Below are 18,103 nucleotides of genomic sequence, written 5' to 3' on the forward strand. Positions count from 1 at the left end.
CCCTTCAAATAGAGGACTGTCCTCTGCTGCCCATCACATCTCCCTACCTACATTTGCTTTGTGATTCATGCTAGCCAGCCTAAGACTGGTGGGACCTCACCTAGCTGACTCCCCTCCTTTCACAAAGTAACAGCAGCACACTCCAAGCAGAGCTGACCATGATGAGCCATGTACCTCAAGCCGTGTACCTCAAGCAGCCAATCAGGTGGGGTATGGACCACACCACATCACTGCCACGTCCACTGGGTTGCTACTGCTACAGTGACTGACTTAAGTCCCATTGGTTTCATTAGGTCTACTCTAAGTATGATTAAATTTGCATCCAAACTACTAAGGTTGAATTCTACAACCTTCTCCCATATGGTTTCCCATTTGCACACCTCAGGCCTCTCACTGGTATCCACAACTCTTGTCACCAGATTCATTCACCTATCACTCTATGACAACTTAAATCCCTACTGTGGCACCATGGGCAACATGCCCTCAGGGGCCCCACACATGCTCCTGGGCACTCCACCTCCCTGGTGTCTCCTCTCTCTCTCTCTCTCTCTCTTTCTCTTCTGTCTTCTTCACCCCCCCCATCCCTGGTGCTTGCTCATTCTTGGTTCTTCCCCCCTCTTTCTTAGCTCTCCATCTGGCATTCTTTCTCTCTCTGCTCTTCCCCACTGCTGCTCTCTCCCTCTCCCTCTCTCTTCATTCTTCCCCCCACTGCTCTCCTTCCCCCCACACTCCATCTTTGCTCTTTCTCCTTCACTGCTTGCTCCCCCTGCTTATAATCCTCCCTTTCCAGGCAGTGGTAAAGCCAGCACCCTTTCTTTTTGAGCTTTTCTACACAAGGCATTTATTGTGCACTTGTCATTTCCTACTCACAGCTGTTTACAGCTTGTTTAAATGAAGCCATGACCACCCAATTTCGCTTTGTTTTTTTAACAGCACTTCCAGCAAGTTCTTTTTAGAATCTGGCCCCCTGAGTCAGTGGCAGAACAGAGCAATCCCCCCGGCCACCTCGCGAAACTTCCCCGGGACAGATCTTACCTTGTGTCAGCTGTCTGGTCCATCCGCTGTCCCTGAACTGCGGCCGAGAATGGCTGTCCTGGTCTGCGGATGCCATTTCCCTCCCTACTTTAGCCATGATAGGCTACATAAGTATTTACGTAGCCTATCACAGCCATGAGCAGGGACGCAAATAGCATCTGCTACACCATTTGCATCCCTGCATTAGCCATGATAGGTTACGTATATATTTACGTAGCCTATCACAAAAAGAGCAGGGACGCAAATGGCGTAGCAGCCACCATTTGCATCCCTGCTCTTTGCTGAGATAGGCTACGTAAATATATACATAGCCTATCATGGCTAATGCAGGGACGCAAATGGCGGCTGCTATGGCAGCTGCCATTTATGGCCACAGCCCGGCAGCAGACAGAGGTCCAGCTGTGGGCGGCCCCGGCAGGTGGCTCCGTGGACGCACCACAGAGCGGAGCCGGCTGGGGAGGATTCCGGGGGGAGGGACAGATCGCCTCCCCCCCACTGCGGACGCCCCAGACCAGAACAAGGTAAGGGATTCGTACCTCCCTAGTACCTTACTTCAGGAAAAAATAAAGATGCTGGGGGCAACTGCACCTTTGCTTTGTAGCATCATGCCCGAATTCTTCTGTAAGTATATATTTAAGGAAGACAGAAAAATTAATAACAGAGTATTAAAAATATATATTTTAAGCTAAATGTTTCAGCTTCCACCCTCATCAGTATATATAGAAAAAGGTATAAAATGGCACAACAGCATAAGCAACAAGGAGGCTCTGGATTTGCTATGGATGCAGTCAGTCTTAAGTTAAAATATACAAGAAAGAAAGATAGACTAACAACAGAGTAAGAGAGTAAGTACTCTGCTGTTAGTCTGTGTGGTGTAGTGGCAAGAGTGTTGGACTAGGAGCTGGGAGATCCGGGTTCTAGTCCCCACTCGGCCATGGAAGCTCACTGGGTGACTTTGGGCCAGTCACAGACTCTCAGCCCAACCCACCTCACAGGGTTGTTGTTGTGAGGATAAAATGGAGAGGAGGAGGATAATGTAAGCCGCCTTGGGTTCCTTGCAAGAGGAAAAAAGGTGGGGTATAAATGCAATAAATAAAATAAATTAATATAATATAATATAATATAATATTGATATGATATATGATATATGATATATGATATATGATATATGATATGATATGATAATCATGACATGGCTACTGCATCTGGGGATGAGGGCCCCCGGATCTGCACTCAATAGCCCAGTCCTACACAGTGCCATTGAATGCCTGTGCTGGCTTCTTGTCCACCCAGGGTCCAGTGCAAGCCCTTGAACATGTATCTCTGTGGATCCCAGCTATGAGACTTGACTTCACAAAGCCTGGCTTATAAGACAAGGTACGATCACGCTTGCTTGGATGATGAGTTCCAGTTGTTGCTGCTTGAAGATGCCAACTGAGCCTGGAAAGTTGCAGCCTACCACATGATCTGCCTTTGATCCTTGCTTGTTATTACATCAACAGAGGGCAGACTTGACAGATTAGGCATTGAAGCGGTAACCGTTCCTGTCAAGAGGGGGTCATTACTGTCCCCTTGAAGAAGGCATGTATGAAGGCTTTTTGAAGAAGAAGAAATCTTCCAAATGTGCAAATAATTTCCTTATTACTCATAACCCTTCATATTTCAACATTTAGTATTTCCTCCTTTTTTCTTTCTTTTTACACATATATTTAATTTATTGAACCAGCCATGCTATGCCTGCCATCTGCTCATAACTGCAGAAAGACATTTGTCTAAGGGCCAATACATATTGCTTTAAATATGTGTCTAGCAGCTACATCTTTTTTTCTTTCATTTTTATTTCAGAGTATGTGCAAGGCTCCTGATCTGGATCTTAAAGGCTTCCTAACTCCCAACTAAGGTCCTGATCCAAATATGCCCCCTTGTGTCTACCCATGAGTAAATATGAAAAAAGAAGCAGCAGAAGTTGATCTGCTAGACACAGATTTAAAGTAATGCCTGTTTTGGCCCAAAGAGACTCATTTAAAGAAACAGAAGCATTTGGGTTCCAAAGCTCTTGCCAGGCCTTGGGCATCTTTACACCAGCCTAAAATCCTGCATTTAAAATGGGGCTTTCTGCTTCCATTTTAAATGCAGGGTCACAATGACTCCCTTTCCCCTCCCTTTCCCCTGCCTTCCCTTTCCTCCTCCTTCTCCCTGTATATGAGTCTTCCATATCTTTCACTGATCTTGCTCCTCTTCTTGCTGCTTTTCTTCTTTTCATGGAGCGAACTCAAACGGAACACAACAGGGTAATTTGATGGCTCATTATCTGCAATCTATTTAAAAACGGAACAAAGGGCATTTAGTGAAGGAGATGCCCAGGTGAGTCATGCATCCCCTAAAGAGCCTGCAAACTTCCATGATTGAGCCACCTCAGTAGCAGGATAAAAGGTCTGTGTGAAGGAGCCCTTTCATGCTCTTCTCTTTATCCAGGTCTAATTCTATGTTAACATTTTAGGACTCAGCAAACACTGATCACTGTTCTTGTTCTAAAAGGAAGCATCCTGTTTCCATAGTCACCAGGGCCTCAAAGCATGTAAGATCAATGGTAACATCTTGGGAAATATGTCTAGACAAGATAAAATGTATGACCTGAAACTGCTGCTTAAATGGGAACCTCTTACTGCCGGTCATCAATCTTATTGCCTTCCACCTTTTAGATTCTAAAATTTAGAAGATCCATATGCTTAACCTAACCACTTTAAGATTATGCAAAACATTAAAAGCTTCCCCCAACCACTCCCCAGCATGAACAGGCCGAAGGTTAAATGATGATACCAGAGATATTTTGGGTCCTAAAACTTCCTTCCCTTTATACAAAACTTTAAAGAAGTTAATTACTTTTTTTTTTCCCGGAGGCCAAACTACCAGCTAATTTACTATTCCAAAGGAAGGAAGCAGGGAGGCAATATTCTCAGAGATCTTCAAAGGTATCTAATGCTTACCTGCTAGCCTTTTAATCCAGCATATTTTAAAACTGAGTTGTATAAACAGAAGTTAATATTTGGGGTGCCACATTTCACTGATTTCTCAACCCCTGAAGCCTTTCCATCATGTTTTTTGCCCGGTCTCTTAGGGCCAGACCAGATGTGACATTAATTGCATGAATGGAATTAATGTTCCTATTAAAACCCCATAACACTGGGGCCAAGCAGCAGTGAGACTACAATTCTAATTCTTTTCTTCCCAACCATGGTCACAATGAAAGTCACCCCCCTGAAGCTGCTATTTGCCCACCTGCAGCTGCTACATACATTTTGAAAAATGTGCATAGTACTTGCAGTCATACAATTAATATATCATCCAATTTGGCTCTGATCAACCAGGTGGTAAGCACTGTAGAATCAAAAGGAACAACCGCAAAAGCAGTCTGGGATGTATGTGTGGGGGGGATATTTGCAAGTACTGGTACCGGTTTGCTCGGGCAGGAGGGGCTCCTTTACTCTGTCTATCCATATCCTCCTTAACTTGCAACAATAAATGCATTGTTAAGGATGTTAAGCAGGACGGAGAGGCAAAGAAATCTAGAAAAAATAACAGGCCAGTTATTGAAAAATATAGTGTGTAAGTAATCCTATATCACTTAATATAATTCTAATGAATTGGGGTGGGGAGTCTGAAGTTCAGTCACAATCTGAGCAAGGCCATTCTCTACACTCTGCCTGTTCCATTAGATCAATGGCCTAGGAATTTCCCCAATTCACTTGAGTCATCTGCTGAGGAAGTCATCTGGAAGCTCCCAGCGTTGGAGGTGAGAGGGGTGGTGGCTAGGGAGAGGGCATTCTCAGCTGTGATGCCCTCCCCAAAGAAGCATGCCTGGTACCTACTCTATTAGCTTTTAGGGAACAAGCCAAACTGTATATTTTCTCAAGCCTTTTAACTTTAAGCCATTGTACACTCTCACCCTACCTATTCAACCTGTACGCAGAACACATCATGCGACGTGCTGGGCTTGATGAAGCCAAGGCTGGAGTTAAAATCGCTGGAAGAAACATGAACAATCTCAGATATGCAGATGATACCACTGTGATGGCTGAAAGCGAGGAGGAGCTGAGGAACCTCATGACGAAGGTGAAAGAAGAAAATGCAAAAGCTGGGTTGCAGTTCAACCTAAAAAAAAAACCAAGATTATGGCAACCAGCTTGAGAACTGGCAAATAGAGGGAGAAAACGTGGAGGCAGTGACAGACTTTGTCTTTCTAGGTGCAAAGATTACTGCAGACGCTGACTGCAGCCAGGAAATCAGAAGACGTTTACTTCTTGGGAGGAGAGCAATGGCAAATCTTGATAAAATAGTGAAGAGCAGAGACATCACACCAACAACAAAGGTCCACATAGTTAAAGCAATGGTATTCCCTGTAGTAACCTATGGCTGCGAGAGCTAGACCATAAGGAAGGCTGAGGGAAGGAAGATAGATGTTTTTGAACTGTGGTGCTGGAGGAAAATTCTGAGAGTGCCTTGGACTGCCAGAAGATCAAACCAGTCCATACTCCAGGAAATAAAGCCAGACTGCTCACTTGAGGGAATGATATTAAAGGCAAAACTGAAGTACTTTGGCCACATAATGAGAAGACAGGATACCCTGGAGAAGTTGCTGATGCTAGGGAAAGTGGAAGGCAAAAGGAAGAGGGGCCAACCAAGGGCAAGATGGATGGATGATATTCTGGAGGTGACGAACTTGACCTTGGGGGAGCTGGGGGTGGTGACGGCTGACAGGAAGCTCTGGCGTGGGCTAGTCCCTGAAGTCACAAAGAGCCGGAAGTGACTGACCGAGTAAACAACAATATTACGGGACCAAGCTGGCCATGCCATTACATGCATCGTTGGATCTAATGTGTGGGCTTTTATACATGCAAATTGCATCAGCAATGTGTCTATGTGTGATAATTAATGGAATTAGAGCATGTATGACAAGGGAATTTTCCTCATCAGTGGTGGATTTTCCCCCAAATACCAGCTTCAAAAGAGGGATTTTTTTCCCCCTCAGGACTGCACTTCTAATTAGTCTTCCTTGTCCATCATCAAACCTGTAACATATTGAAGAGGCAACTCCTACCACACCCTACACTAGCAACTTCCTTCCTTCCATGTTCCTTTCATTTCAAGCTTGACGAAGAGTTCATTTATGAAACTTGAAAGCAAGTTTACCATGTTGTGATTTTTACTTGGGTTTAATAAAGGTATTAAAGGACTGGCCTTTTTCAGGCATTGTTGTTTAAAGATGTGAGGAGAGAGTGCTCTGCAACTCTCCTTCATGGCTCTTGTGACCGTCTGAAGCACAGGTGGTCTGAAGGGTGACTGTCCAAAGCAGAGAGCCTCCTCTATCTAGGGGGGCTCTCCGCGGAGTCTGGAACACTGGATAATTAGTGTTCCAGATTGTGTGGAGTGCCCTGTGCATAGAGGAGGCTCTCCGCTTCACACAACACACTTTCTAAATGTCTGAATAGGGCTAATGTCTGGATTATTTCTAATGGATCAACTCTGCTGACTGCCCCATTTATACTCCAAAAGAAAACATCCATTATATGATTGTATGATTGTCCATGTCCCTGTGGCATGTTTCCTAACAAGAGGTTCAAAACTGGACTTTCAGCTCATAATTACAAGGCATTTTATAAAAATGTTTAAGAATGTAACCATGCATTTTGACTACAGTCCTAATCTGATGGTCTTCTGTTGCAGTACATATATTTTAATGTAAAGAACAAATATTGCAGTGGCCTGCATGAAGAAACCTTATGGGCATAGTGGTTTCAGACACACATTAAGATCTGAATGTGTTCTGTATAGTAGAGGAGAATAGTAGTACTCTGTGAGCAGTTCAGCAGGACAAAGATCTGACAATTTGGGATGTGTGTGAGTGAGTTTTGATACCATAGAAGAGGAGAGAGTATACTAAGTTCACACAAAAATAAGAAGAAAATGTGCAGGTGAAAAATGTAGATAGCTGTCACCAAACAGTAATTTTAACATGTTATTTTATTTATTACATTTATATACTCCCTTTTGTCTAAGATGTTCAAGTTGGCATACATAATTCTCTCCCTGCAACTCTTTTATCTTCACAACAACCCTGTGAGTGAGGCTGAGAGATAAGTAACAGACCCAAAGTCACACAGTAAGCTATGGATTTGAAGCTGGGTCTTCCCAGTCTGAGTCTGACACTTCTTACAGGGGACCCATCATGACTGGTGTAGCATTCATCTATTTATTAAAATATCCCCCCCCCCCCCGGCCGCCTTTCCATTTAAAATGCTCATGGCAGCCTATGGCAAATTAAAATAACAATAACATACAATTAATAGCAAAATCAAAGGATAAAACAGTAGGTAAAACCCAAACTTTTCTGGAAGCACCCTGGAACATGAAATTCAAGACAGCAATTATCAGGAAGGAGCCTCAGGGTTGGTTTTGTCTTCATTTGTTGTTACTTAAAAACCCAAGCTTGGGCCAGGATCTTGCTGGCATTATTCCAATGACATAATTGTGAACAGCTCCATACTGCCCAAAACTGTATGTATTGTTGGAAGACACGTGCTAACCATTGCCAGTAAAGACCCACACATCATGCAGTTTCATTGCATGTTCAAAGACAGCTTTCTTTCCATGCCCAGAAATACAAAACAAAAACAAAACCCTGAAACTGTATCATCTCCACTATGTATGTGAACAGGTATGATCACCTCAGCAATTTCCTTGGGACACGAAGGACTTGCAGTCAAAAGTCAGCCTAACCCTGAGTCATACATGGAATTTTACAGGGGGACTACATGATATTATCTTTGATGTGTAGCTTTTCCTACCACTGCTTCCATCTTTTCCCTTACCACAGGTAATCCATTAAGAAGAAAAAGGCAAAATAGCTGCTGAACAAGGCCTTCTAACTGGTAGTGTTAGGAGCCCTCCCTCTGAAGCACTGTCAGGACATAATCAGGACATCAATAGGACCCTCTTGCTCATGTTCCCCAGCAACTGAATTTGACAGGCATCCTTCCTCTGATCCTGGAGGTAATATATAGCTATCAAAAACCTGATGTGCAATTTATCTGCTGGCTTTCGAACTGTGGTGCTGGAGAAGACTCTTACGAGTCCCCTGGACTGCAAGGAGGTCAAATCAGTCAATCCTAAAGGAAATCAACCCTGACTGCTCACTGGAAGGACAGATACTGGAGCTGAAGCTCAAATATTTTGGCCACCTAATGCGAAGAGAAAACTCCCTGGAAAAGACCCTGATGCTGGGAAAGATTGAAGGCAAAAGGAGAAGGGGACGGCAGAGGATGAGGTGGCTAGATAGCATCACCGATGCAATGAATATGGACTTGAGCACACTCTGGGAGAGAGCGGAGGACAGGAAGGCCTGGCGTGCTATGGTCCATGGGGTCACGAAGAGTTGGACATGATTTAACGACTGAACAACAACAACTACCACATCTTGGTCCCTTGCCTGAACAATTTCTTTCACACCTACTTCTGCATCTGAGAATAGATGTTGAAAAGTATTGAATCTGCTTCTATGTGGAGCACTGGATATCTTCACCTGAATACCAGCAACATCAGGTGAAAAAAAATCCAAGCAATGACTTCTCAAAGAAATGGGTGCCTAAATGTGGCTGTGGCATAAGCCTGAATTTACTCTTCAGGAAGAAAGACCACATTTTTTGCTGCCATTATGAACATGTTGCAACCATCTTTTGATGCAGGGAGTACAGAGAGCTTCAGCTATTGTGGTATAGAAATGAAATGAATGAACAAATAAATGAATAAATGGTGCTCTGCACCACTTTAATACCTGAAAGGGGACATTTAACAGTACCGTGCTATTCTGGCACTACTTTTCAAAGCAATCCCTTTGGATCTGTACATGTCACATTTGTACCATGACTGCAGAAAACAGACTTTGGTTTTGGAAGGCCTGGATCTGCTTTTAGAGCCCTTGAAGGAAAATCATCCATCCTCAAGATTCAAGGTAGTAGCAAACAATGTATTCTTAACTCAAAAGTGGCTTTCCAGTGCTTGAAAGAGATCTGCCAGAGGCTCTATTTCAATTAACTTTCTTGAGAGATTCATTGGGCTTCTTCACACAGAGCTTTTATCCTGCTATTGAGATTGGTTACTCACGGAAGTTTGCGGGCCCTTTAGATGACTTCGTCAACCTCCAGGGCGTCTCCCGCACTAAATGACCTTAATTCCATTTGTTAAAAGATCAGAGATAATGAGCTATCAAATTACCACACTTGAGCTCCCTTGTGAAAAGAGGAAAAGCTGTATAAAAGGAGCGAGCCCACCGTGCCATCCAACGGCTGTATAATGAAACATATGGAAGACTGAGATAAGGGGGGAAAGGAAGCATGTGTAAAGGGAGTCCATCATGATCCTGCATTTAAAATGGAAGCAGAAAGTGGGATTTTAGGGTGGTGTAGAGATGCTCTCAGAGAGACTATACAGTGCCTTGCATAAGTATTCACCCCACTTCGACTTTTCCAAATTTTGTTGTGTTACAACCTGGAATTAAAATGAATTTAGTTAGCATTTTTACCCTTTGATTTACACAACATACTTAATACTTTGAAGGTGCCAAATATTTTTATTATGGCACAAAAGTTAATTAAACAAAAACAAACTGGCATTTGTTGGTTGCATAAGTATTCACCCCCCTGAGTCAATATTTGGTGCAAGCACCATTGGCAGCAATTGCAGTCATGAGCCTTTGGGGGGTGAGTCTCTACCAGCTTTGTGCATCTGGATCCTTCAATTTTTGCCCATTCTTCTTGGCAAAATTGCTCAAGCTCTGTCAGGTTGGATGGGGACTGTTGGTGAACAGCAATTTTCAAGTCTTGCCACGACTCCGCAATTGGAATGAGGCCTGGGGTTTGACTGGGCCATTCTAAGACATTCAGGTTCTTGTTTTTAAACCACTCCAGTGTAACTTTGGCTGTGTGTTTAGGGTCATTCTCCTGCTGAAAAGTGAACCTCCGCCCCAGTCCCAGGTTCCTTGCAGACTGAAACAGGTTTTTCTCTAGCATTGCCCTGTATTTGGCTCCATCCGTTTTGCCCTCAATCCTGGCCAGTCTCCCAGTCCCTGCCAATAAAAAGCATCCCCACAACGTGATGCTGCCACCTCCGTGCTTCACTCTGGGGATGGTGTGCTCAGGGCGATGAGCACTGTCGGTGTTGCGCCACAGATAGCGTTTTGCAGTAAGGCCAAAAAGTTTGGGTCTCATCGGACCAGAGATCCTTTCTCCACATGTTTGATGTGTCTCCCACCAGCCTTCTGGCAAAATCCAAATGGGATTTGATATGGGTTCCCCTCACCCCCAGCAATGTCACTCCTCCATAAAGCCCAGCTTTGTGGAGCATCCAGGTGATTGTTGTCCCTTGGACAGATCAGAGCAAGCAGCAGGCAGGCAGGCGACTTTGTGCCATGGTTGTTCTCCAGGAACACCCCTCCCACAATGCCTGGCTCTAAGGAAAGACCCCTCTGAAGGGCCACACCAGCCATTTTTCCAGCCAAGACAACTCATCAGAGAGTGGCAATGGGGTGGGAGACACAACATGAGATGCAGCACAAAAGTGGTAAGTGGGGTGGGCTGGGCAGGATGGAGACTGGTCAGTGGGTTGGTGGACAAGTGAATGAGTGGAGGAGGGAGGGAGGGAGACAGATGCAGCTACAGCAGTGGTGGGTGGTGGCCACAGCACATATGTGCTCTCTCACTTCAGGCAGTGGGAGAACTTGCTCTGGTATCAATTTGGTGAGAAATCTTCTCCAAGTGCCTCCTCTGAGGGAGGTGAAGATGGTAACGAAAGCCTTCCCGGTAGTGGCCCCCCAATAACAGAACACTCTCCCCAGTGGTGTCCACCTTGTGCCAATATTGTCACCTTTTGGGTGACAGGTTAAGACTTTCCTCTACTCCCAGGCATTTGACAGTATACAATAGAGTTTTTTAAAGGTTCCGGGATTTCTAATTGTTGATTGTGAAAACTGTTTATATTTGGGGGATGTAAATGTGTGTGTTTTTAATATTATGTTACTATAATGTATTTTTAAGATTTTAATTTTTGTATACCACCCAGAGAGCTTTGGCTGTTCAGCGGTATAGAAATGTAATAAATGAAAGAATGAATTCTCTCTTAAGGTTTATATTGGCCTTGAAAAATCAAATAAAAAACAGAGATGGCTCACATAACCCACCCATTCATCTTCCTCACAGTCACCCATCCAATACAGAAAGAAAGAAAGAAAGAAAGAAAGAAAGAAAGAAAGAAAGAAGCACAAAAAGGCAGTAGGCAAAACAGCCAAATAGAATAAGCCTGCAAGCCTATGCACATTTACTTGGGAGGAAGCCCCACTGGACACACACTGGGATACAATCCCACTTGTACTTATACAAAGGCCTAAAGTGGCTTAGGCAAACATAAGAAAGCCACAAACCGAATTGTCGTTATACAGAAAATCGCACACTCTTGGCGCTGAATACACACACAGCAGTAGTAACTGCACTGAAGAGGTTGGGCACTGGACAAGAAAGAGGAGGACGAGTGGAGGGAGAGCTGCATTTGTTTTGTGTAAACATGGCTTTGTGCTGCTTGCATGGGTGCAGGCTGAAACCCAGACTAGCGTTCAGAATAGGGATCATATATCCTTTAATTGGTCTGATGTCTTTTCTCTCCACTGGGCAGTAGGTTTTTTTTTTTTTTAAGGGATTATTATAAGTGCAAGTGGCACAGCCTAGGAAAAGTAAGTCACAACTAAGGCTAACCTTATGCATGCTTATTTGGGAGTGCGTCCTGTTGAAATTACTACATATCTAACTGAAGTCAATGGGAATCAGAAGCAAATGAGTCTCATTGTATTACTTTTCAGTTAGACTTGGTCACACAACTAACCTTAGCTGCACTGTGCCAAGAGTGCTTCTGAGCATGTGCAGAATGCCTAGTTGGTGCCTTTTTTTTAAAGCATCTTATCAAAAATGGTGGAAACAAACAAAATAGCCATTAATCCAGTCTGTCCATCCATCCGTCTTTCTTTCTTTCTTTCTTTCTTTCTTTCTTTCTTCTATTTATTTACTTATTTATTTATTTATGACATTTATATACCGCTCCACATCAGAAGATTTCGGAGTGGTGAATGACATGGTAAAAGAATAAAACAGCAGGTTAAAAGAGTTAAAATGTTTTTTAAAAAGACAAACCCCAACAAAGTGGAATTTTTCTGGTTCTGTGTCCTTGTGTTCTCGGCTTCTCGCTAATGGTCAGGAAGATGAAATTCTGCCTGGCATAGCAAAGTCTGGCCAGTTTAAAAACAGGAACTGATCCCCTATCCTTTACTTTAAGTGCCCACTAAGCTAACCTAAGTATCCCAAAGCATTTGTTTATCATAAATGTCACAAAGGCCTTATTCCTGGCTACTTTGCAGCCCACAGACCACTAGCCAAACAGAGATACCATCCCAAGAGGGCTGTTTCAAAATGTCTGTAGTATAAAGTTAGCCTGTGGTTTTTTGTGATAGGAACAAACTGCCTTTGTACAAGGTTGATGCTATACCAACAACCCCATTGCACTTTTGACCTCCTTTGGACCCCAAGCTCCCAAGAGAATAAGCTAGAATTCTGCTCTCATCTGGAGAAAGAAAATGGCTTTGTTGATGTTAGAATCAACATTTAAGTCAGAAAGCTGGACAATATACGAAATCAGCCCCTGGATGGTTTTAAAGGAAGATTAGACAAGTTCATGGAAAGTAACGCTATTAGTAGTCATGATGGCTGTATGATCAGGGATCACCAAACTTCTTAGCTCAGTGGGCACATCTGGAATTTTGAGAGAGTGTCATGGGTGCTCATGGCTGCCATGTGGTGTATGTGTGTGTGGCTTGCCTATTCATAAAATAGCTGCCATGGTGGGCATTGTTGTTGTTTATTCGGTCAGTCGCTTCCGACTCTGTGACTTCATGGACCAGCCCATGCCAGAGCTTCCTGTCGGCTGTCACCACCCCTGGCTCCCCCAAGGTCGAGTCCATCACCTCCAGAATATCATCCATCCATCTTGCCCTTGGTCGGCCCCTCTTCCTTTTGCCTTCCACTTTCCCTAGCATCAGCATCTTCTCCAGGGTGTCCTGTCTTCTCATTATGTGGCCAAACTATTTCAGTTTTGCCTTTAATATCATTCCCTCAAGTGAGCAGTCTGGCTTTATTTCCTGGAGTATGGACTAGTTTGATCTTCTGGCAGTCCAAGGCACTCTCAGAATTTACCTCCAGCACCACAGTTCAAAAGCATCTATCTTCCTTCGCTCAGCCTTCTTATGGTCCAGCTCTCGCAGCCATAGGTTACTATGGGGAATACCATTGCTTTAACTATGCGGACCTTTGTTGTCAGTGTGATGTCTCTGCTCTTCACTATTTTATCAAGATTTGCCATTGCTCTCCTCCCAAGAAGTAAACGTCTTCTGATTTCCTGGCTGCAGTCAGTGTCTGCAGTGATCTTTGCGCCTAGAAAGACAAAGTCTGTCACTGCCTCCATGTTTTCTCCCTCTGTTTGCCAGTTCTCAATCAAGCTGGTTGCCATAATCTTGGTTTTTTTGAGGTTGAACTGCAACCCAGCTTTTGCACTTTCTTTCTTTCACCTTTGTTTCACCTTTCTTCTTTCATGAGGAATATTAGAGAGCTCATATCTAACTGATCTGTGAGTCTTCCCTATTCTCCTTAGTCTGATTCTAAATTGTGCAATAAGAAGTTCGTGATCGGAACTACAATCAGCTCCAGGTCTTGTTTTTACCAACTGCATAGATGTCCGCCACCTTTGGCTACAAAGGATGTAATCAATCTGATTTCGGTGTCAACCGTCTGGTGAAGTCCATGTATAAAGTCGTCTCTTAGGTTGTTGGAAGAGAGTGTTAGTTATGCACAGTGAGTTGTCTTGGCAAAATTCTATCAGCCTATGTACTGCTTCATTTTGTTCTCCCAGACCATGCTTGCCTGTAATTCCAGGTGTCGTTTGACTACCCACCTTAGCATTCCAGTCTCCTGTAATGAAAATAACATCTTTGTTTGGCGTACTATCCAGTAGGTGCTGCAGATCCTCATAGAACTGATCTACTTCTGCTTCTTCAGCATCTGTGGTTGGGGCGTATATTTGGATCACTGTGATGTTAAATGGCTTACCCTGAATTTGAATTGAGATCATTCTGTCATTTTTTAGATTGTATCCAAGCACTGCTTTAGCCACTTTATTCTTAATTATGAAGGCTACTCCATTTCTTCTGTGGTCCTCTTGTCCACAGTAGTAGATCTGGTGGTCATTTGATGTGAAGTGGCCCATTCTAGTCCATTTCAGTTCACTGACACCCAAAATGTCTATATTTAATCTTGACATCTCCCCAATAACCACATCCAATTTGCCCTGGCTCATAGATCTTACATTCCAGGTTCCTATGGTGTGTTGATCTTTAGAACATCGGATTTGTCGTTCACCACCAGCACCATTGGCTGCTAGCTGTCCTTTCGGCTTTGAGCTAGCTGCGTCATCACATCTGGGGCTAGTTGAACTTATCCTCTCTTCCTCCCCAGTAGCATTTTGACCATCTTCCGACCTGGGAGTCCCATCTTCTGATAGTATACCGACATATCTCTGGTTGTACTGATCCATTTAGTTTTCATGGCAAGAATACTGGGGTGGGTTGCCGTTTCCTTCCCCAGGGATCATATTTAGTCTGACCTCTCTGCCATGACCTTCCCATCTTGGGTGTCCCTTCACTGTTTAGCTCATGACATCATTGAGGTGCTCAAGCTCCAGCACCACGACAAGGTAACGATCTCCTTTGCTGAAGATGGTGGGCATAGATGGTCACGAAACACTCAGTTCAAAGAAAGGAAACTGGTGAGACTAAAATAAAGGTAAGTTGCCCAAGAAGCTACGTACAAGGTGGGTTTATTGTTTTGAATCCAAATAAAGATGATGCTGGAAGGCAACCCTTCACTTTGCAGCATGCCAGTCTTCCAGCTAAAAATTATAATTACTAAAACTCAAGAAACAAAATAAAATCAGGAGAGCAGGGAGCCACAAGCTCCAAGAGAGGGGACCCACCCTCTCAATATCATCTCTAGTATCAAAGGCAGTATACCTCTCAATACCAGTTGCTGGGGAAGACGAGCAAGAGGGTGCTGTTGCACTCACATCCTGCTTGTGGGCTTTGCATGGGTGACTGGCTGGAAGGCCTGTGGTCTGATCCAGCATGGCTCTTCTTATGTTCTGCTGTTTCATCTGAGGGAAACATAGGATGCTTCTAGACCGAGGGCTCCCAGCAATCGGAAGGCACTATGCAACAACAACAACAAAAAAAAGGAAGAAGTGGTAAGATCATGCAGGAGGGCTATGAGTGGAAGATGTCATCATCAGGACCCTCTGTAAAATTATGTGAATGAGGCTGGGCAATGGCAAGAGAAGAGCCTCAGCTGGAGGCAGCCACAGCGACGCTTTGCAAGATCCAAAGAGCCACCCAGGGCAGCTCGTACAGCACCAGGTCTCCTGGTCCTCTTCCCACCATGGTCAGAAGGGTATCCAACACAGCAGGAAGAGCCACAGAGGCAAAGCACAGAAGCACTGGTTCACATTCAGAACTGCATGGAGTTATTTTGGTGGGAGCTTTTGAGAGAGGGTAGTGGCATCATTATTTTTTAGGAGTTTTCCACACCACAGTAAAAAGTAATTAAAAAGGGGGGGGGATTATTATCACTTCCTTCACTACGACTGCGAAACACACAGCAATGCAAGTTCAACTGCATAAAACAACTCATTGCATCTTGTTTTTAAGTGAGCAAATGTTAACATTGGGTGTCCTACTTGTGCACCCAAACTCTACCATGATTAAGAGCAGTCTTCTCCAACCTGGTGCAGTCCAGATGTGCTGGACTGCAACTCCTAGAATTCGCAGCCAGCAGGGCTGTCCGCAACTAAAGATTGTGCAACCAAACAAGCTTTTAGCTGGCCAGAACCAAGGTTCTAGTCAAGACGTCTCCCGTTGCTGCTCAGGGAATAGAGAAATGCCAATTATAATGACAAATGACAGCCTCTGGTAGCATTACCACATTCACGAAGATGAGCCGTTCACTGGCAAAAAAACAAACAAAAAACCCACTGCTCTGTTGCTGCACAACGGAACATTCTGCTAGCACAACTGGACCTCTGGTATTTGACCCTCATCTAGGAGGTCACTGAGCAAAATACAATCTGTTGTTCTAAAGAATGTCAGCAAGACTGTGATCTCTATGGTTTATCTTTCTAACCTGACACATTGGGAGGACAATAGTTCAGTTGGCAGAGCACATACTTGGTCTGCAGAAGGTCCCATCAAAGGAGGTCCTGTCAAAAGGAGCAAGTAGCAGGTGATGGGAAATATAACCCTGAATGGCAGCTCCTGATTGGAGCTGACAATACTGTGCTGGATGGACAAATAATCTGTCCTACCGTAAAGCTGCCTCCTATTGCTATAATATCATGTTTTGTGATATTGTGTTGGCTGCTGCTGCACTAATGTGATGGTGCAACCTTAGGACTCAGCTCTGAGTAGGATAAATGCCTTACTTACCAAGAAGTCAACTCTGATTCAAAATATGATATATAAATAGAGTAGCGGAGTCTGGCTTACTGAAGCAGTGGCAGGACAGTCATCTATCAAGGATGCTGTTGCTGCATCCTGCATTGCAGAGCCTGAATTAAACAGGCGGTTGGGCTAGCTTGTTTCCAAGGTCTCTTCCAACCCTGTGATTCTGGGAGTAGACAATGAGGAGGATGAGGACAGAAAGAGAGGCAGACCAAAAGAAAGAAATGCTGTCTACCCTTCAGATAAAGTAAGAAGGCTAAACTTAGCACAGTTGGAGTTTATCTAAAGATTTTAATAAGAAAAAATGAGATCCCAGAATCTTCCATTCTGCAGGAATCAAATGCCTTTCCTCACATTTTCAGAATATTGATGTTCTTTAGTACTTTTTCACCAACTTTTGCATTATTATTTTTTTACCATCCTTGAACATGAACCTGGAAGAAGATTTAGGTCAGCCTTCCCCAACCTGGTGCCCTGTGTCAAACTACAACTCCCATCACTGCTGGCCACTATCCATGCTGGTGGAGGATGATGTGAGTTGTAATCCAACACATCTGGGGAGCACTAGGCTGGGGAAGGAGGCTGATTTAGGAGCTGCCAAATATGGGTACACCGACCCACAAATAAGGGAATTTTCCCCTCACATTTTCTTCAAAATGTCACACTGTGGGGAGTTCAATCTCAGTACATACGAATACAAGAGAATATTGTTGCTTTGAATTCATTTCCACCAACATGTTCTTTACAATCCAATATACTGAACTGGATTAGAACTGAATCTTGCATGAGAAAGGATAGATTGTGCGCTCTCTCTCTCCCCCTCTCTGCGGTGAGTGACTGTGTCACTGGCAAACAAAACATAGACCTATGGTTAGTAAATAATCACAATTATTTCTTACTTTATTCAGTAGTTTTAGTCTCGGCATGTTGTTTTATACTTGCTCCCCGAGGCTCAGTTCAACTGTAAAGTTGCAGGGAAATATTGCTGCACGAACCTCAGTAACATACAGAGTGGTTTGTCTCTGAGGGAGGGCTAACAGCAGTGAAGCATGCAGAAGCAGCAATTTGGGCAGGAAGCCGACTGTGTTTTTAAAAGATATTGCTATCTTTTGTCCATAGCTGCTCTTTGCTGAGAAGCAAGAAGAAGAGAAATCCACTAAAACAAACAAACAAACAAACAAACAAACATACAAACCATGGATGAACAGGGCTGGAACTGAGTAAAGCTTATAGGATGAGACAGGCTACCCCCAATTCATTTGGAATATAGACCATCATGTTTCTGTTGTATGTAGCTATGCTTGTAAATGATTATGTTGATGGTGGCATGGTGCTCACGTGTAGGTCAGGGTGGTTGAGGGTGGGTCTCAGGCAGGAATACCAGCTGCACAAGTATATTGGTTCCTGTACCTAGTGCTGTATCCTATGAGGGGC

At 43.9% G+C, this 18,103-nt stretch overlaps 1 long non-coding RNA gene across 1 annotated transcript in view; it reads right to left on the reverse strand.

Annotated features, from left to right (window-relative positions):
- The window catches only part of LOC146339832 (uncharacterized), a 58,944-nt gene extending 41,251 nt beyond the window's left edge, over nt 1-17,693 (reverse strand). The window contains exon 1 of the long non-coding RNA XR_014784388.1: nt 17,569-17,693. This is a non-coding gene — a long non-coding RNA (uncharacterized LOC146339832). The remainder of the gene's footprint in view (nt 1-17,568) is intronic.
- Between the last annotated feature and the right edge of the window lie 410 nt (nt 17,694-18,103).

Source organism: Heloderma suspectum, chromosome 7 (genome assembly GCF_057233095.1).
Source record: "Heloderma suspectum isolate Gila_16-S chromosome 7, 16-S_ref, whole genome shotgun sequence".
Lineage (NCBI taxonomy): Eukaryota > Metazoa > Chordata > Lepidosauria > Squamata > Helodermatidae > Heloderma > Heloderma suspectum.